General features: G+C 44.8%; 1 long non-coding RNA gene across 1 annotated transcript in view; it reads right to left on the bottom strand.

Annotated features, from left to right (window-relative positions):
- Positions 1 to 469: 469 nt before the first annotated feature.
- The window catches only part of LOC112214247, a 38,769-nt gene continuing 21,772 nt past the window's right edge, over positions 470 to 17,466 (bottom strand). The window contains exons 3-4 of the long non-coding RNA XR_002948095.2: positions 6,638 to 6,729; positions 470 to 1,934 (exon numbers count right to left, since the gene is read on the bottom strand). This is a non-coding gene — a long non-coding RNA (uncharacterized LOC112214247). The remainder of the gene's footprint in view (positions 1,935 to 6,637; positions 6,730 to 17,466) is intronic.

Below are 17,466 nucleotides of genomic sequence, written 5' to 3'. Positions count from 1 at the left end.
CTGAGTCACTGGTAAAGCGGAGAAAAACTGCTATCATCCGTTCCCCGTTCTTTTCCTTTCTTCCACGCTCTCACCATCTCGCTCCTTCAATCTATACAACTATATTTTTCTTTTCTCTCTTTGCAAACTCTCTCTCTCTTTCCATTTCGCTCTTGTGTATTGTTTATGGGATGAATGTTGTTTTTCTCGGCACTAGGCGTCATTCTCGCGACAGGGTTGTATCTTTTTAATGGCTGACATTTCCCTGCGCTTCTCCCCTCAAAAGACACGCACGGGGAATGAATGCTCTGTGCCTTTCAAAGAAGCATCTTGTTAGTAGCAAGTGAACAATACACTAACACACACACCCACCCACCCACACCCACATGGACACACACGGACACACACGGACACACATGGACACGCACGCACGCACACACACACACACACACACACACACACACACACACACACACACACACACACACACACACACACACACACACGGGTGCATTTAAATTAGAAAGATCTATCAGACTTTTTCACCTTTCATCATCCTCACACAGAAGCAGGTTTCTCAACTCCCACTCCCTGTTCAAACCTCCTCTGCAGATTCCTTTTGTCCTCCCCTCCCTCTGATTCTCTCCATCTTTCATTTCCTCCATGGGTTAAAGATGGGGGGGGGGGGTCAAATTAAGGCAGCGATAGATTCATAAAATATTGCTGCTCTGTGCTGGGTAGGCCTGGCATTGTGACGATCTAGAGGATGCTGACAGACAGGCACACAGAGAGACAGAAATGAGAGGGTTTAGACCAGGCTATTTATTATCTTCCTTTATTCTCTTCATCCCTCTCAACCCTTTTTCTTTCCACCCGTTGACATCCTCTTTCTCCATCCCATCTCCCTCTTCTACTGCATCTTTATTTTCCCTTCCATCTCATTTCATATTTTGACATGGAGTTATTTAGCAGACTCTCTTATCCAGATTGACTTACAGTTGGTCCATTCATCTTAAGATAGCAGGACAACCACACATCACAGTCATAGTAATGTTGTCCTCAATGACATCTGAATAAACCTGAGATGTCTTATTTAAGATACTCTATGAAGAGGTAGGGTTTCAGATGTGTTTGGAAGATGTGCAGGGACTCTGCTGTCCTAGCTTCAGTGGGAAGCTGGTTCCACCATTGGGGTGCCAGGACAGAGAAGAGCTGTGACTGGGCTGAGTGGGAGCTCAGCCCAGTCAATTACGAAATGACGGCCAAGAGACCAGAGGTGGCAGAACGGAGTGCTCGGGTTGGGATTGTAGGGTTTGAAGGTCGGGAGGGGGAAGTTCCTCTTGCTGCTCCGTAGGTAAGCACCATGGTCTTGTAGTGGATGCAAGGTTCTACTGGAAGCCAGTGGAGTCGGCGGAGGAGCGGGGCTACATGGGAGAACTTGGGAAGGTTGAACAATGGTGTTCGAGCAAATCCACCCAGGCAACACTACTGAATGTAGCAGGAGAGACAGACCAGGGAAACAATTAACCCTGATTTACCCATACCTGAAGACTAGCTTCTAATGGAAGTGATAGGGGCTAGTGGTAGCAACCTAGCATCCTAGACCCTAGTGAGCTTTGGTCAATTCCTGTCCAGTAAGTCATAGGCAGAATTTGTCCATAGGTGTCTGTTTCAATCCCCACCATTGACGTAGACACCAAGTGAAACTGTACCCCAGACTGAAGCAAGTACGACAGCGTGATTGGTCTCTTCCTCCACTGCCAGAGAGAGACACAGACTCGGAGGTGTATGTGCACCTTGTAGATTGCTAGGCCCTATTAGACGGTGACAAACAGACGTGGGCTCCTCCAGACAGTGTCAGGTCCACGTAATGAAAGACAAGCTCAGCCCTGGGAGAGGGAATAGCAAAGAGAAGCACAGACCCTGGGAAAGACCGTTTAGACTACAGTCCACACCTGCAGAGAGAGACAAAACAGAGAGAGACAACGAGAGAGAACATTTAGAAAAAGGGGAGAAAAACAAGTGTGATACTTTGATTTACAGTATGTTATGGTTCTGCATCATTAAATGGGTGATAGATTGATAATTATGTTCCTTTTAAATGCATGCGTATCAGTGATTTACGATACACAATCATTGTCTTAATAAACCCTGCTTATACAAAGCATCCTAGGGGTTATGAATAATACCACACTGCATAAAAACCAGTGACAATGTTCCCGTTTCCTGTAAGACGAATCACAGCGAGAGAGAACACTGAGTTCAGGTACACTAGGGTGGAAAATATTCCTAAGTACATAAGAATGAATTAAAGCCCCTGTCATACAGAGACACTGGCGGACAGAATGGATTGTGCAGGTTGTGGGAGCGTTGTCATCCTAACCTCTATGAACGTTCCTTTAAAAGAGCTCCAACTGAGGCAAACAAATGCTAAAGTCAGATTGGCCCTCGTTTCTCTGACGGCGTGTGGTAATCTTTCCCAAAAGGAGAGATAGAGAGAAGAGAGTGCCTCTGTCAGGGGAGAAATGCATTCTCTCTGCCTGGATGAGGAGCTTACAGCTCACACAGAGTCTGATCCAATCTATGTTGCTCTGAGTGTCGCCATGGGATTTCTATGGTGTCTGAGGTGAGAAAGAGAGAGAGAAGGGAGAGTGAAAAAGAAAGAGAGATTGAAAAGAGAGGGAAAAAGATACACAGAGAGAGAAAGAGAGAGAGAGGGGAGAGAGAGTGAGAGGGAGAGAAAGAAAGAGAGAGAGAGAGAGAGAGAGAGAGAGAGTAAAGTGGGTGCTTGGGAGAGAGAAGAGAAAGAGAAAATGGAAAGAGAGATAGAGACAGACAGCTGGAGGTTATGGAATGGATTAATTTAATGGGGTTTTGCACCACATCATCAGAGGCGATGCACTTTTCACTTTATCGCCTCTCAACTCACCTGAAGGAATTGTACTTGTGATAAAAAAGCATGAACACGAGAACACATTGTACAAGAATACAAATCACACTCTGACACTCACACAAACACACACACACACACACAAGACTGGGGGCTCCAGGGTGTGTTGTCGAGTGTGTGTGTGTGTGTGTGTGTGTGTGTGTGTGTGTGTGTGTGTGTGTGTGTTTCAATGAAGTATGACAACATGACATTTGCGTCTTTGTGTTGCTCAGTGAAAAGCAGTGCAGCATGACTAACACTAACACCACTGTGCTGTTCAATATCAGGCAGACAAAATCCTTACACTCTTTCCTTTCAGGTTAAAGCCCCTCGCTCCACGGGCACTTAGGACTATGGATCGGACATGTGAAAGGGCAGGTTGATGCAATCAATTCTTTTTCTTACAGTAATGGCTACGCAAGGGTTCTTTACAGTCCAAAATCCATCTCAGTAATTCTGGAACTCAATTCACTTTAGAGTAGATGATTTGTGTGTGGGTTTGAGAGGTTCCCATGATGACATTTTATTAAAAGAGGACAATGGATCAGGGTTTTAAATCTCCTGTTATTGGTAAATTGCTCTCCAGATAGAAGATACTATTTAAAAAGGCAAAAGTGTAATGGCATAAAATGTAGATTGCAGAATGATATTGTTACTACATAGTACAATTAGTTTGATAATATAACGTTAGAGCCTATCGCCAGACACAGGAGGACAGACAAAGTGAACGGAAAACTACTGCGTGTGTGAGTGTGTGAGTGTGTGAGTGTGTGTGGTTTCTTCTCCTCCCACATACTGAACACACACCACAGGGAAAGGGGAGGCAGATTTCACTGGTGCACTGGAGACTGTAATTATTGCACACAGTGGGGTACAGGGGCACTGGTGGTGGTAGGGGGGCAGTAAGCGGGGAAGAGGATTAAGTGACTTCCTGTGTCGCCTCTACCACTTCCTCATTAACCATCTCATGCTGTTTCCCTAGCTACCAACAACGCTGAGTGAACGTCTATTTAACCTTACAGCAACGCAGCACTGACAAAGACACCATGCACCCCAGTGCTTCTGTATAGGAGAGGAAACAGCATAGTTATATTACAACCACACCTTGCTAAAGGTTAATGATGGCTAATGATGGCTAATGATGGCTAATGATGGCTAATGATGTTCATAGGTTGTGTGTAGAGCTCCTGTGTATGAGTGTGAAGCACTAGCATTCAGGATGAGAGCACCATGCTACAGGCCTTCCTTTCTCTCTCTCTCTGTGTGTGTGTGTGTGTGTGTGTGTGTGTGTGTGTGTGTGTGCGTGTGTGCGTGTGTGTGTGTGCGTGTGTATGAGAGAGAGAAGGGCGGGTCTAAGGGCTCTCTCAGTCTGAGCAGGTCAGCTAATTTGATTTGAAATTTGGCGAGTGGCAGAGGGAATAGGCGGGTTGAGGCGGCGTCTGGGCCCGCATCAAGAACCCCATTTCCCCTTTAGTAATGAACAGAGACCAGCCTGGGTTATAGCCCCACCATGGGGTCTCTACGGAGAGACGGAGAGAGGGAGAGATGGAGGGAGATAGAGAGAGCGACCGAGAGAGTGAGGGTGGAGGAGATTGAGAGGGAGCGAGAGAGTGAGAAAAAGGAAGATGGAGAGAGCGACAGAGAGAGGGGGGGGGGGGGAGATTGGGAGGGAGCGAGAGAGGGAGGGAGAAAAAGGAGATGGAGAGAGCAACAGAAAGGGGGTGGAGGAGATTGAGAGGGAGCGAGAGAGTGAGAAAAAGGGAGATGGAGAGAGCGACAGAGAGGGGGGGGTGGGGGAGATTGGGAGGGAGCGAGAGAGGGAGGGAGAAAAAGGAGATGGAGAGAGCAACAGAAAGAGGGGGGTGGAGGAGATTGAGAGGGAGCGAGAGAGTGAGAAAAAGGAAGATGGAGAGAGCAACAGAGAGAGTGAGGGTGGAGGAGAATTCTGACTAGAACCAAAAAATTTGATCATATTACTCCAGTGCTAGCCTCTCTACACTGGCTTCCTGTCAAAGCAAGGGCTGATTTCAAGGTTTTACTGCTAACCTACAAAGCATTACATGGGCTTGCTCCTACCTATCCCTCTGATTTGGTCCTGCCGTACATACCTACACGTACGCTACGGTCACAAGACGCAGGCCTCCTAATTGTCCCTAGAATTTCTAAGCAAACAGCTGGAGGCAGGGCTTTCTCCTATAGAGCTCCATTTTTTGGAACGGTCTGCCTACCCATGTCAGAGACGCAAACTCGGTCTCAACATTTAAGTCTTCACTGAAGACTCATCTCTTCAGTGGGTCATATGATTGAGTGTAGTCTGGCCCAGGAGTGGGAAGGTGAACGGAAAGGCTCTGGAGCAACGAACCACCCTTGCTGTCTCTGCCTGGCCGGTTCCCCTCTTCCCACTGGGATTCTCTGCCTCTAACCCTATTACAGGGGCTGAGTCACTGGCTTACTGGGGCTCTCTCTTGCCGTCCCTGGAAGGGGTGCGTCACCTGAGTGGGTTGATTCACTGATGTGGTCATCCTGTCTGGGATGGCGCCCCCCCTTGGGTTGTGCCATGGCGGAGTTCTTTGTGGGCTATACTCAGCCTTGTCTCAGGATGGTAAGTTGGTGGTTGAAGATATCCCTCTAGTGGTGTGGGGGCTGTGCTTTGGCAAAGTGGGTGGGGTTATATCCTTCCTGTTTGGCCCTGTCTGGGGGTGTCCTCGGATGGGGCCACAGTGTCTCCTGACCCCTCCTGTCTCAGCCTCCAGTATTTATGCTGCAGTAGTTAATGTGTTGGGGGGCTAGGGTCAGTTTGTTATATCTGGAGTACCTCTCCTGTCCTATTCGGTGTCCTGTGTGAATCTAAGTGTGCGTTCTCTAATTCTCTCTTTCTCTCTCTCTCTCTCTCTCTCTCTCTCTCTCTCTCGGAGGACCTGAGCCCTAGGACCATGCCCCAGGACTACCTGACATGATGACTCCTTGCTGTCCCCAGTCCACCTGGCCGTGCTGCTGCTCCAGTTTCAACTGTTCTGCCTTATTATTATTCGACCATGCTGGTCATTTATGAACATTTGAACATCTTGGCCATGTTCTGTTACAATCTCCACCGGCACAGCCAGAAGAGGACTGGCCACCCCATATATGCTCTCTCTAATTCTCTCTTTCTTTTTCTCTCTCGGAGGACCTGAGCCCTAGGACCATGCCCCAGGACTACCTGACATGATGACTCCTTGCTGTCCCCAGTCCACCTGACCGTGCTGCTGCTCCAGTTTCAACTGTTTTGCCTTATTATTATACGACCATACTGGTCATTTATGAACATTTGAACATCTTGGCCATGTTCTGTTATAATCTCCACCCGGCACAGCCAGAAGAGGACTGGCCACCCCACATAGCCTGGTTCCTCTCTAGGTTTCTTCCTAGGTTTTGGCCTTTCTAGGGAGTTTTTCCTAGCCACCGTGCTTCTACACCTGCATTGCTTGCTGTTTGGGGTTTTAGGCTGGGTTTCTGTACAGCACTTTGAGATATCGGCTGATGTACGAAGGGCTATATAAATAAATTTGATTTGATTTTGATTTGATTTGAGAGGGAGCGAGAGAGTGAGAAAAAGGGAGATGGAGAGAGCGACAGAGAGAGTGAGGGTGGGGGAGATTGGGAGGGAGCGAGAGAGGGAGAAAAAAGGAGATGGAGAGAAAAACATAAAGAAACAGAGGTAGGAAGAGAGAGAGAGAGAGAGATACTCACAGGTGGCTCAGGTCGAGGAGAAGACAAAGGAATCAGGACCTTTTGATACGCCTCAGCCCGGAGCCTCTTGAAAAACCCAATTAGGACTTCATCTACAGGGAAAATGAGGGAAGACAGGGGCCAACATGTTAACACGGTCATCCAAGCAATGAGCGAGGAAATTGAAAAAAAGGCGGATTCATTTACAGTGTGTGGGTCGCTTCAATCGAGAGGTGATTACATGCGGCATATTTTGTGTCTCTTCGAGTCCCTTTGTGACGTTCCAGTTATTAACTGACTGTCAATTACATTTACTGTTATGGTCATTACATCCGTCATTATCGTTTAGTGTTGTCATTTGTGTTTTTGTAAATCTTACAATCATTATACCTATAAACAATAAACATAATATTGACGGCAATAGACTTGAGCTAATATAACTTATTTGATGTTTCTGAACATTAACCATAGCACTTTCTCAAACCATTATTTCTAATGTGAAAAAGCTCTTCTCAGAAAAATCCCAGTTGGATTGCCACAGGTCAGAGCTAAGTGTCACGCTAAGTGTTTCACCCGTCCTTGCGATTGTCTCCACCCCCCTCCAGGTGTCGCCCATCTTCCCCATTATCCCCAGTGTATTTATACCTGTGTTCTCTGTTTGCCTGTTGCCAGTTTGCCTTGTTTGTCAAGTCAAGGAGCTTTTTTGTTCCCAGCTCCTGCTTTTCCGAGTCTCTCTTTTTCTCGCACTCCTGGCTTTGACCCTTGCCTGTCCTGACTCTGAGCCCGCCTGCCTGACCACTCTGCCTGCCCCTGAGCCTGCCTGCCGACCTGTACCGTTGCCCCACCTCTGGGTTATTGACCTCTGCCTGTCTTGACCAGTCTATTGCCTGCCCCTGTTGGAATATTAAACCATTGCCACTTTGACATGTCTGCATCTGGGTCTTACCTTGATTCCTGATACTAAGAGGCTGAATAGCGAGAGAATGCGAGAATGAACGTCCGTTTAGTGAGCAAAATGTCTATGTGAGTGAGTGTGTGTTACAGGAAAAGGTCTGTATGGAAGTGTGTTTGAATGCTTGACTTTCCGAGTTACAAAGACCAAGGTTTTAGACATCTGAGAGGTTTTGGCTGCATTAGTGGCAGAAGTTCTTTAGATGAAAAGCCTATTATGTTGTCAGCTGCCATCACAACACTGTTGCTATGGAGCAGGTGTGAAGATCCTGGAGGCTTGACGCAGTGTGTAGGTGTGGATGTATGGGGGAGTGTGTGCGTATCTTGTCATGCGAGTCTCGTCCTCCTCCCGCTAGCTGGCGGAGACGGCCAGTGATCTCAGAAGGGTCTTCTTGACAACTCTCAAAGCTTTGATGAATTAATCCAGAGGTAGAAATTAGCCTTCCAAATGCACTGAGCACCTGGCTACAGTGACACATTACTCACAGTGAAGAAGGGATGGAGAGAAAAGTGTGGAGTAGAGAGAAAAAGATGAGGACAAATAGAAAATAGAGAGCAAAACTTGTGGTAAACAGACACAGACAAAGAGTCAGGGCTAGATTCAATCCGTATTGTAAACTAGTGGTAAACAGTCACAGACAAAGAGTCAGGGCTAGATTCAGTCCGTATTGTAAACTAGTGGTAAACAGAAACAGACAAGAGTCAGGGCTAGATTCAGTCCGTATTGTAAACTAGTGGTGAACAGACAGACAACGAGTCAGGGCAAGATTCAGTCCGTGTTGTAAACTAGTGGTAAACAGACACAGACAAAGAGTCAGGGCTAGATTCAGTCCGTATGTATACATCAATGATGTCGCTCTTGCTGCTGGTGAGTCTCTGATCCACCTCTACGCAGACGACACCATTCTGTATACTTCTGGCCCTTCTTTGGACACTGTGTTAACAACCCTCCAGGCAAGCTTCAATGCCATACAACTCTCCTTCCGTGGCCTCCAATTGCTCTTAAATACAAGTAAAACTAAATGCTTGCTCTTCAACCGATCGCTGCCTGCACCTGCCCGCCTGTCCAACATCACTACTCTGGACGGCTCTGACTTAGAATACATGGACAACTACAACTACAAATACCTAGTTGTCTGGTTAGACTGTAAACTCTCCTTCCAGACCCACATCAACCATCTCCAATCCAAAGTTAAATCTAGAATTGGCTACCTGTTTTGCAACAAAGCATCCTTCACTCATGCTGCCAAACATACCCTTGTAAAACTGACCATCCTACCAATCCTCGACTTCGGCAATGTCATTTACAAAATAGCCTCCAACACTCTACTCAACAAATTGGATGCAGTCTATCACAGTGCAATCCGTTTCGTCACCAAAGCCCCATAAACTACCCACCATTGCGACCTGTACGCTCTCGTTGGCTGGCCCTCGCTTCATACTCGTCGCCAAACCCACTGGCTCCATGTCATCTACAAGACCCTGCTAGGTAAAGTCCCCCCTTATCTCAGCTCGCTGGTCACCATAGCATCTCCCACCTGTAGCACACGCTCCAGCAGGTATATCTCTCTAGTCACCCCCAAAACCAATTCTTTCTTTGGCCGCCTCTCCTTCCAGTTCTCTGCTGCCAATGACTGGAACGAACTACAAAAATCTCTGAAACTGGAAACACTTATCTCCCTCACTAGCTTTAAGCACCAACTGTCAGAGCAGCTCACAGATTACTGCACCTGTACATAGCCAACCTATAATTTATCCCAAACAACTACCTCTTTCCCTACTGTATTTATTTAATTTATTTATTTATTTTGCTCCTTTGCACCCCATTATTTTTATTTCTACTTTGCACATTCTTCCACTGCAAATCTACCATTCCAGTGTTTTACTTGCTATATTGTATTTACTTTGCCACCATGGCCTTTTTTTTGCCTTTACCTCCCTTATCTCACCTCATTTGTTCACATTGTATGTAGACTTGTTTATACTGTATCATTGACTGTATGTTTGTTTTACTCCATGTGTAACTCTGTGTAGTTGTATGTGTCAAACTGCTTTGCTTTATCTCGGCCAGGTCGCAATTGTAAATGAGAACTTGTTCTCAACTTGCCTACCTGGTTAAATAAAGGTGAAATAAATAAATAAAATAAAGTATTGTAAACTAGTGGTAAACAGACACAGACAAAGAGTCAGGGCTGCCGAACTTTCAATCTTGTCCAATGAATGAAAATGGAAATGTTTAGTTTCTATTTTCTTAGGCCTAGATTCGATCAGATCAAGCGTTATGGTGGCAAAGTAAATACAATATAGCAAGTAAAACACTGGAGTGGTAGATTTGCAGTGGAAGAATGTGCAAAGTAGAAATAAAAATAATGGGGTGCAAAGGAGCTAAATAAATGAATTGGATGCAGACAACGAGTCAGACACAGACAACGAGTCAGGGCTAGATTCAGTCCGCATAGTAAACCAGTGGTAAAACAGACATAGACAAGAGTCAGGGTTAGATTCAGTCCGTATTGTAAACCAGTGGTAAACAGAGAAAGACAAAGAGTCAGTGCTAGATTCAGTCCATATTGTAAACTAGTGGTAAACAGACACAGACAAGAGTCAGGGCTAGATTCAGTCCGTATTGTAAACTAGTGGTAAACAGACACAGACAAAGAGTCAGGGCGAGATTCAGTCCGTATTGTAAACTAGTGGTAAACAGACAGACAACGAGTCAGGGCTAGATTCAGTCCGTATTGTAAACCAGTGGTAAAACAGACATAGACAAGAGTCAGGGCTAGATTCAGTCCGTATTGTAAACCAGTGGTAAACAGAGAAAGACAAAGAGTCAGTGCTAGATTCAGTCCATATTGTAAACTAGTGGTAAACAGACACAGACAAAGAGTCAGGGCTAGATTCAGTCCGTATTGTAAACTAGTGGTAAACAGTCACAGACAAGAGTCAGGGATAGATTCAGTCCGTATTGTAAACTAGTGGTAAACAGACACAGACAAAGAGTCAGGCATAGATTCAGACCGTATTGTAAACTAGTGGTAAACAGACACAGGCAAAGAGTCAGGGATAGATTCAGTCCGTATTGTAAACTAGTGGTAAACAGACAGACAACGAGTCAGGGATAGATTCAGTCCGTATTGTAAACTAGTGGTAAACAGACACAGACAAAGAGTCAGGGATAGATTCAGTCCGCATTGTAAACCAGTGGTAAACAGACATAGACAAGAGTCAGGGCTAGATTCAGTCCGCATTGTAAACCAGTGGTAAACAGACATAGACAAGAGTCAGGGCTAGATTCAGTCCGTATTGTAAACCAGTGGTAAACAGTCACAGACAAGAGTCAGGGCTAGATTCAGTCCGTATTGTAAACCAGTGGTAAACAGTCACAGACAAAGAGTCAGGGCTAGATTCAGTCCGTATTGTAAACCAGTGGTAAACAGTCACAGACAAAGAGTCAGGGCTAGATTCAGTCCGTATTGTAAACTAGTGGTAAACAGTCACAGACAAGAGTCAGGGCTAGATTCAGTCCGTATTGTAAACTAGTGGTAAACAGACACAGACAAAGAGTCAGGGCTAGATTCAGTCCGTATTGTAAACTAGTGGTAAACAGACAGACAACGAGTCAGGGCTAGATTCAGTCCGCATAGTAAACCAGTGGTAAAACAGACATAGACAAGAGTCAGGGTTAGATTCAGTCCGTATTGTAAACCAGTGGTAAACAGAGAAAGACAAAGAGTCAGTGCTAGATTCAGTCCATATTGTAAACTAGTGGTAAACAGACACAGACAAGAGTCAGGGCTAGATTCAGTCCGTATTGTAAACTAGTGGTAAACAGACACAGACAAAGAGTCAGGCATAGATTCAGACCGTATTGTAAACTAGTGGTAAACAGACACAGACAAAGAGTCAGGGCTAGATTCAGTCCGTATTGTAAACCAGTGGTAAACAGACAGACAAGAGTCAGGGCTAGATTCAGTCCGTATTGTAAACTAGTGGTAAACAGACACAGACAAAGAGTCAGGCATAGATTCAGACCGTATTGTAAACTAGTGGTAAACAGACAGACAACGAGTCAGGGCTGCCGAACTTTCAATCTTGTCCAATGAATGAAAATGGAAATGTTTAGTTTCTATTTTCTTAGGCCTAGATTCGATCAGATCAAGCGTTATGGTGGCAAAGTAAATACAATATAGCAAGTAAAACACTGGAATGGTAGATTTGCAGTGGAAGAATGTGCAAAGTAGAAATAAAAATTGGATGCAGACAACGAGTCAGACACAGACAACGAGTCAGGGCTAGATTCAGTCCGTATTGTAAACTAGTGGTAAACAGACACAGACAAAGAGTCAGGGCTAGATTCAGTCCGTATTGTAAACTAGTGGTAAACAGTCACAGACAAAGAGTCAGGGCTAGATTCAGTCCGTATTGTAAACTAGTGGTAAACAGACACAGACAAGAGTCAGGGCTAGATTCAGTCCGTATTGTAAACTAGTGGTAAACAGACACAGACAAAGAGTCAGGGCTAGATTCAGTCCGTATTGTAAACTAGTGGTAAACAGTCACAGACTAGAGTCAGGGCTAGATTCAGTCCGTATTGTAAACTAGTGGTAAACAGACACAGACAAAGAGTCAGGGCTAGATTCAGTCCGTATTGTAAACTAGTGGTAAACAGTCACAGATTCAGTCCGAGTCAGTGGTAAAAACAGACTAGATTCAGTCCGTATTGTAAACTAGTGGTAAACAGACACAGACAAAAGAGTCAGGGCTAGATTCAGTCCGTATTGTAAACTAGTGGTAAACAGACACAGACAAAGAGTCAGGGCTAGATTCAGTCCGTATTGTAAACTAGTGGTAAACAGACACAGACAAAGAGTCAGGGCTAGATTCAGTCCGTATTGTAAACTAGTGGTAAACAGACAGACAAGAGTCAGGGCTAGATTCAGTCCATATTGTAAACTAGTGGTAAACAGACACAGACAAGAGTCAGGGCTAGATTCAGTCCGTATTGTAAACTAGTGGTAAACAGACACAGACAAAGAGTCAGGCTAGATTCAGACCGTATTGTAAACTAGTGGTAAACAGACACAGACAAAGAGTCAGGGCTAGATTCAGTCCGTATTGTAAACTAGTGGTAAACAGACACAGACAAAGAGTCAGGGCTAGATTCAGTCCGTATTGTAGTGGTAAACAGAACAGACACAGGCAAAGAGTGGTCAGGGATAGAGTGGTAAAACAGACACAGACAAAGAGTCAGGGCTAGATTCAGTCCGTATTGTAAACCAGTGGTAAACAGAGAAAGACAAAGAGTCAGTGCTAGATTCAGTCCATATTGTAAACTAGTGGTAAATAGACACAGACAAGAGTCAGGGCTAGATTCAGTCCGTATTGTAAACTAGTGGTAAACAGACACAGACAAAGAGTCAGGCATAGATTCAGACCGTATTGTAAACTAGTGGTAAACAGACAGACAACGAGTCAGGGATTAGACTTTTCAGTCCAAAGAGTCAGGTAGAAGAATTGTAAACTAGTGGTAAACAGACACAGACAAAGAGTCAGGGCTAGATTCAGTCCGTATTGTAAACTAGTGGTAAGACAGTCACAGACTATTGAGTGGTCAAGAAGGGCTAGATTCAGTCCGTATTGTAAACTAGTGGTAAACAGACACAGACAAAGAGTCAATAGATTCAGACCGTATTGTAAACTAGTGGTAAACAGACAGACAACGAGTCAGAACTTTCAATCTTGTCCAATGAATGAAAATGGAAAGTTTAGTTTCTATTTTCCAATGAATAGTTTAGTTTCTATTTTCTTAGGCCTAGATTCGATCAGATCAAGTCGTTATGGTGGCAAAGTAAATACAATATAGCAAGTAAAAACTAGTGGTGGAAAACAGACACAGACAAAGAGTCAGGGCTAGATTCAGTCCGTATTGTAAACTAGTGGTAAACAGTCACAGACAAGAGTCAGGGCTAGATTCAGTCCGTATTGTAAACTAGTGGTAAACAGACACAGACAAGAGTCAGGGCAGATTCACGTATTGTAAACTAGTGGTAAACAGTCACAGACTAGAGTCAGGGCTAGATTCAGTCCGTATTGTAAACTAGTGGTAAACAGTCACAGACAAGAGTCAGGGCTAGATTCAGTCCGTATTGTAAACTAGTGGTAAACAGACACAGACAAAGAGTCAGGGCTAGATTCAGACCGTATTGTAAACTAGTGGTAAACAGACACAGGCAAAGTGTCAGGGATAGATTCAGTCCGTATTGTAAACTAGTGGTAAACAGACACAGGCAAAGAGTCAGGGCTAGATTCAGACCGTATTGTAAACTAGTGGTAAACAGACACAGGCAAAGTGTCAGGGATAGATTCAGTCCGTATTGTAAACTATTGGTAAACAGACACAGACAAAGAGTCAGGGCTAGATTCAGACCGTATTGTAAACTAGTGGTAAACAGACACAGGCAAAGTGTCAGGGATAGATTCAGTCCGTATTGTAAACTATTGGTAAACAGACACAGACAAAGAGTCAGGGCTAGATTCAGACCGTATTGTAAACTAGTGGTAAACAGACACAGGCAAAGAGTCAGGGATAGATTCAGTCCGTATTGTAAACTAGTGGTAAACAGACACAGGCAAAGAGTCAGGGCTAGATTCAGACCGTATTGTAAACTAGTGGTAAACAGACACAGGCAAAGAGTCAGGGATAGATTCAGTCCATATTGTAAACTAGTGGTAAACAGACACAGACAAGAGTCAGGGCTAGATTCAGTCCGTATTGTAAACTAGTGGTAAACAGTCACAGACTAGAGTCAAGGCTAGATTCAGTCCGTATTGTAAACTAGTGGTAAACAGACAGACAACGAGTCAGGGCTAGATTCAGACCGTATTGTAAACTAGTGGTAAACAGACACAGACAAAGAGTCAGGGCTAGATTCAGGCCGTATTGTAAACTAGTGGTAAACAGACACAGACAAAGAGTCAGGGATAGATTCAGTCCGTATTGTAAACTAGTGGTAAACAGACAGACAACGAGTCAGGGCTAGATTCAGACCGTTTTGTAAACTAGTGGTAAACAGACACAGACAAAGAGTCAGGGCTAGATTCAGACCGTATTGTAAACTAGTGGTAAACAGACACAGACAAAGAGTCAGGGCTAGATTCAGACCGTATTGTAAACTAGTGGTAAACAGACACAGACAAAGAGTCAGGGCTAGATTCAGACCGTATTGTAAACTAGTGGTAAACAGACACAGACAAAGAGTCAGGGCTAGATTCAGACCGTATTGTAAACTAGTGGTAAACAGACACAGACAAAGAGTCAGGGATAGATTCAGTCCGTATTGTAAACTAGTGGTAAACAGACAGACAACGAGTCAGGGCTAGATTCAGACCATATTGTAAACTAGTGGTAAACAGACACAGACAAAGAGTCAGGGATAGATTCAGACCGTATCGCGGAAGATCCAGGTTATAGCGTGAATGAAATGTAAAAATAATTTCCAATTGAGCCGGCGTATGCGTATGAAGCGTTTACCGTGAATGCAATCCGCAAACGTGGGAACATGGCCTTCATATTTCAAATGCGGCTCTTCCTTGATACAAATAGAATTGTATCTAGGCCTAAGTGAAAGATTTTATGGGGAGGAATTCAGAAAGAGTACTATGATATGTGTAACTGTCATGTTCTGACCTTCATTTCCTTTGTTTTGTATTTATTTAGTATGGTCAGGGCGTGAGTTGGGTGGGCAGTCTATGTTTGTTTTTCTATGATTTGGGGATATCTATGTTTCGGCCTAGTATGGTTCTCAATCAGAGGCAGGTGTCATTAGTTGTCTCTGATTGAGAATCACACTTATGTAGCCTGGGTTGCACTGTTTGTTTGTGGGTGATTGTCTATGTTGATGGCTTGTGTCAGCACAGCTCGCATTAGCTTCACGGTCGTCATTGGTTTATTGTTTTTGTATAGTGTTTCAGTGTTCAGTGTTTTCTTTATTAAAATTCATGATGAACACATACCACGCCGCATTTTTGGTCCTCCGATCCTTCTCGCCTCTCCTCTTCAGATGAAGAGGAGGATGACCGTGACAGTAACTAACAAAGAGAGGGAGAGGGGTTCAAGTATGGGCCCAATGTTGATATAGCTGTGTGATCCTAACTCATCCCTGTAAGTATACTGTGTATCTTTAGTGATGACATATCTCCCCAGACCGCCATGTTCCCTGCCTTCATAAATCATTTGAAACATCACACTTAAACCGTTTGTTCAAGCACTCTTCTAAAAAAAAATGATAAAGTTTCAATAGGCTGCAAACTCAATCAGGCCGTCTGTGATGGTCCTCCTGAGGATGAGCTTAAGTGACAGGCCTAAAGAGGTTAGTCGGTTGCTTTATCCAATTACAGTGCAGCAATAAACAATCCCAGAATCCTCTAATTCCCTGATCGGTCCATTCATCTCTCTCACTTTTCCTGTCTCTCTCTTTCTCTCTCCCCTCGTTCTACCTCTCCCTCTCTGTTCCTCCCTTTTCTCTCTCTACTCCCCCCCTCTCTCTCACTGCCTCTGTCTCTCTCTGAAACCTGACACTCAGCACCATTCGTGTGACCATATCTCTGACGGATGTCCCCTCCACTCCCCTAACAGTGACACCTACCTGGGATAAGTGCATGACGTATGCACTAATCTAGCCATTAGCGTGGTGGCCTTTAGTGCACCGCGGCTATGCTAATAATGGCGGCACTCTTATGGCTTCGTTTACTCGAGATTAGTGGATTGCCGTCCGTGTGTGATGATAATGACGACCGTCTATTTCCCTGCGGTGGCGTTTGAGAGTGAGAGAGACGGGCGGTAGGGAGTTGGGGTAATCCAGTTTGTGCTACGGGGGGCTTCATCCATTGAGTCCTGGAGCTGCGATGATCACATTATGACATTACATTAAGATGTATTTTCCCATTAGCCTGAATGGGTGATGGTGATGATGCGTCCGCAGTCAGCTAAGCAGAGTGAGTAGCTGGTGTTATGGTTACGGGAATGACTTAATGGTGACAGGAATGGCTTTCAAGGATATCCATGATCTCCCCGACGCACCTGCTAATTGCTCATGGCTAACCCCGGCTAACGCTAACATGTTAAAATAGATGGAGATTGGTGGAAATGGTAGAATGAGTGACGTCATGAAGGAAACTAGGACTGTGATGTGTTTAAAATGACGATTGTGTGAACCAAAACGGCATCTCTGCAGTGATAGTTCATAATGGGTTACTTTTCAGTCACTGGAGTTCATAGTGGTCGCTTTCATTCCTCTCAAAACCCTGTCAGACTTGGGACAGAAATCTCCAAATGCTGTTTACACGAGCACATTGACCGTTTGCCATATCTCTCTCCCTTTCTCCTTTTCTCTCTCCTTTTTCCTGTCTGTCGCTATCTCTCTCTCTCTCTCTCACCCCCTACTCTCTCTCTTTATCTCTATCCCTTTCTCTCTCCTTGTCTCTCTTACGCTCTCTCTCTATCTTTCTCCCTGTCTCGTGTTAATGGCAATAAGATCTCTTGGTCTGACAAATTTGACTTTGGATTCTGATGTTTTTCCATGTTTCTCGACACGTCAAATTTTGAAGTTGCTCCAAATGTCAAATTTTGACGTGTTTTGGACATCCTGGGTTGCTCCTCCTGCAGCAGCTGCATCTGGGGTTGCACCGCTGCTGTGTCTCATTCTGGTTAAGTTAAGGGTTTGGGATAGAGTTAAAACAACAAAATAAATTGAATACGGGACCCTCGGAACCGGAGCTTGAGGTTTACGCCCATCCTCCCTCCTGTCCACAACGCCCTAGCAAAACCCAAGCACACTGGATGTTAATAGCACTCACCGTTGCCCCTAGTGCCGGGTTTTGAAGGCATCTCCCGACGTCCT

The sequence above is a fragment of the Oncorhynchus tshawytscha genome, linkage group LG33, assembly GCF_018296145.1.
Source record: "Oncorhynchus tshawytscha isolate Ot180627B linkage group LG33, Otsh_v2.0, whole genome shotgun sequence".
NCBI classification, from domain to species: domain Eukaryota; kingdom Metazoa; phylum Chordata; class Actinopteri; order Salmoniformes; family Salmonidae; genus Oncorhynchus; species Oncorhynchus tshawytscha.
This window is presented reverse-complemented; position numbering and strand designations above follow the sequence as displayed.